This window comes from Populus euphratica, unplaced genomic scaffold (assembly GCF_000495115.2).
Source record: "Populus euphratica unplaced genomic scaffold, PopEup_1.0 scaffold74.1, whole genome shotgun sequence".
Classification (NCBI taxonomy): domain Eukaryota; kingdom Viridiplantae; phylum Streptophyta; class Magnoliopsida; order Malpighiales; family Salicaceae; genus Populus; species Populus euphratica.
This window is the reverse complement of record NW_011499954.1, coordinates 376,055-379,983: the sequence shown is the minus strand read 5'-3', so window position 1 is coordinate 379,983 and position 3,929 is coordinate 376,055.

Genomic DNA, 3,929 nt, shown 5'->3' with positions numbered 1-3,929 from the left:
CTCTTATGGGATATGACGTATGCTACGTGTCCCATTTACAAGGGCAGAAATGGATCCTGTTGGCACGCATTCATCTTTATTCCAAGTGGAGATGATCTCTCCTTAGTGCAACGTAGGAAAAAGCAGGCTTCCTGTTGGGTTTTGCAAATCCAAATCAGACTGTGCTTGGCTCTTGCTTTCCCTCTCTTTCCTTTTCTTTAGAGCTACCAGAGCACCACCAATGGCTTCGTGCGGATATGTAGAGAAACCTTTTCTCTTTGTTTGTGTGTGGGAAAGATGTGCATTACTAAAAGGTGTATGACTTACCCCAGCTAGGATTCATGATCTATCAGAGGACTTTAATAAAAAAGGAAACGAGTAAAATAGAGAAAGTGATCCCACAAGTACGTGAAGGTTCCATGATATATATCGTGATTGTTTTTCTTCTTTGAGTATATTGGTGCATGTTACGTGCCTAGCTAGGAAAATCTTAGTTCATTCATAACTTTTTCACAGGATAACAATGGAGTGGATGAAGTTCCTTCTTTGTTGAAAATCTAAGAGTCGTTTGGCATGATTTAAAGCAACATACGATCATGTTTGGTTTTAGTTTTTGATCGTATATTTCCAAATTTATATTATATTTTATTACCAGTGCTATGCGGTTTGTGCACCAAAGCTTTTTTTAAAGTAAAAAAAGTATTCGGTCTATAAATATTATTTTGTTATTTTTATTAAATTTAGCATATCAAAATGTTGACTTGACGGGTTAAAAATAATCTAGGTGATATAATTTGACTTAGAATGTTTTTAAGATGTTGTTTTTTTTTAAAAAAATATTAAAATAGTGATATATTAGATCGATTCAAGTTTCATAATTAAATATGTTATACTCGCTACACGAGTTATGAACTCTTGTAATTTAATAATTATATTTTTTTAAATTATTTTTTTGTTTCGACATGACCCAATCAACATGACAAGACCAAATACTACATGAATAACTAATAAAAATATGATTTCAAATAATTTCAAGATAATATCTTTTTTATATATAATATTATAACAATGATATATTGAGCTGACCTGAGTTTCGTGATTTAACCTGTTAAACTCATGATCCGGGTTGTAGATTTTATTATGTTTAATAACTTTTTTTTAAATCATTTATTTACTTAATTAGATAAAAAAAATAAACGCTCATAAAATTAAATATCAACTATATACCAAGACTTTTTTTTTACTACAGTAATATTATAGAAAATAGATCAAAATAAATTAGGAAGACTAATCTAAAATCAATTAATTGTTTGAAAAATAAAAGTAAAAAAATCAATAAAAAAGACAAAAAAAAGAAAGAAAAATTAGGGACTTGCTTACCATGTTCATGTGAAAATTGCAAGCAAGTATTTACCCCTCAAATGTTTTAGGATTGTTGCTAATAACGTTGCTAAAAAAATAAAATTTAAGGTAATCCTTCATCTATCTTGAATAATGGGACGTGATTCTTTATTTTTTTTCTTTATCTTTTTAATCCAGTCAATTTTATTTTTGTATAAAGCTAGTGTCTAATCTATGCTTCCAATAAGTTTTTACAGGCAAAGTGATTGGAATTAGTCATGTCACTTTATCAAAACTAATTTTTTTTTTCTTTTAAAAATACCCTTATTAGGACTAATGACTCAATATTTTCTTATATAATTGTGAATTTTTTTACTTTATCTATATATAAATGAGTTAATTTTATCCTTTAATATATGGAATTAGATTTCTAATCCATCTTTTTTGTAAAATTTTTTAGTTGATTTATCAAAACTAGTCATTTGATTTGTACATGAGAAGAATATAACTTAGAAACTTAACTAATATTCAAGTATATATTTATTTTCATATACAAATTACTTGACTAGTTATGATAAATTGACTTGAAAGTTTCATCTAAAAGATATATTAGAAAATTAATTTATATTCAAATTTAGCTTCTAACTTTTGAATTTAATTTGAATTCATATCTTCAATATTCCTCAAGTAATTAAATTTCTTTGAGCCATTTTAAGGAATGTATTTTCATTATCTATCTTTTTTATTAGTTATTATATAGAAATTAATATTTGATTTATGAAAAAGTTACCATTGATGGTGCTTGTTTTATATAAATCTTTAAATAATTATTGAAACTCATTTCTTAGTTCTTGACCCAATGAATAAGCAATTAAAAAACTTTATTAAATATATACAATATCGTGGTGTTCATCCTTTCAAATCGGGTTTTAGATGTAAAGAAAAAACAAGAAATTCTTGTTTTTTATAGTTTAAAGGTTGGAGTCACCACTTAGTGTTTTATTCATTAAAAACAAATTGGTCTACAAAATCAGGATAAAAAAACTAATTGCATATAAAGAATACGATATCACTCTTAATATATGTACCTAAGATGTGTTATTCATTTCTAAGACTTTGTTGTGTTTTTCTCACTATTGATTTACCTATTGGTTAAAGCAAATCCATCCTAGTAAGGTGAACTAAGATTTCATGAGTTAAATCTAGCAATTTTGAAACCAAAATATATTTTATTATATTTTTTTGGTTTCCTCTAATATTAGGAATGCATATTTATAGTTTGTAATTCCCAATGTTGAAAAACAATCAAATTGGTTTTTTAGTATATTTAAAATTTAGGCCAATTAAGTTCTCATGAATTTTTACAAATTTGTTGAAAAATCTATACATGCAAAACTATTTCTTTGAATTTTCTTGTTTTTGAAACATGCAAAAAATGTAGGAAAAATATTTTTCCTTTTTTCTTTCCTTTCTATGAAAAACAAAATATGAACAAAATTATTTTTCCTTAGGACCATGATACAACTTAAAACAAATAGTTAATTTTTTTACTATTCTTTTTTTCATCCATTTATCTAACACATGCTAAAATAAAAATTATACAAACACATACATATTTTATTTCACTAATTTTAGCAATACACCCTAGCACATATTTACAATCATTATCAAAATCAAATACACAAAATCATCTAGTGTTACACATACATCCTTTTTTTACTAATTTTTTTTCACTAATTTTAGCAATACACTCTACTATCGCACATATTTATAATTATTATCAAAATCAAATACACAAAATCATCCAGTATTACACATACATCCTTTTTTTACTAATTTTACCGGCACACTCTACAATCATATATATTTACAATTATAACAAAAATCAAATACACAAAATTGTCCAATATCCAAATGATCTTCCATAATAATGGGGTAGATTAGAGCAATTGAGATAAAACAAGGAAGTTGTTGGAAGTTAGCTAGAGCTACAAGATAGCGGCGACACATAAAGTTCATATGTTATTGTTATTATCGGTGTTTGGTTATAACACACTATCACTGGTTAAAGAAAAAAATTGATGGATTTGAAGTGATTTCTTTTTCTTTTTCTTTTTAATTCATTGATAAGATTCATGGTTACTTGCAAACAAAGAACTCCACAACACAATTTTGTTTTATTTCCTTTCGTTTCCTTTCTCTCTGCTGGTATTCTCCTGTGTCTCTCTACAGCTTCTGTTATTTAATTTGTAGGTTTTGTAACTTAAAAATCTTGCGAGATTCACTTCAGTTTATTTTAAAGCATACTAAATATTCGTCACAGTGTTTGACCTAAAGTTTAAAACTTTAATGATCAATTAATGTCTTCCCAAACCATTACGCAACAAGTGATTAACGAGTCAACAAGTTGAGGTCGGGAATATCTAACTTAAATTATTAAATGAGGGAAAATCAACGATTTCGACCAAAGAGAGAATTATATTATTAATAGAGATATCAAGGGTGGGTTATAAATGGGATTACCACTAAGCAAGTGGATTAGCATTCCTTGTTCTTTGTCTTAACTATACTCAATGATGGTTAATTTAAATTAGAAAAAACTTTATAAG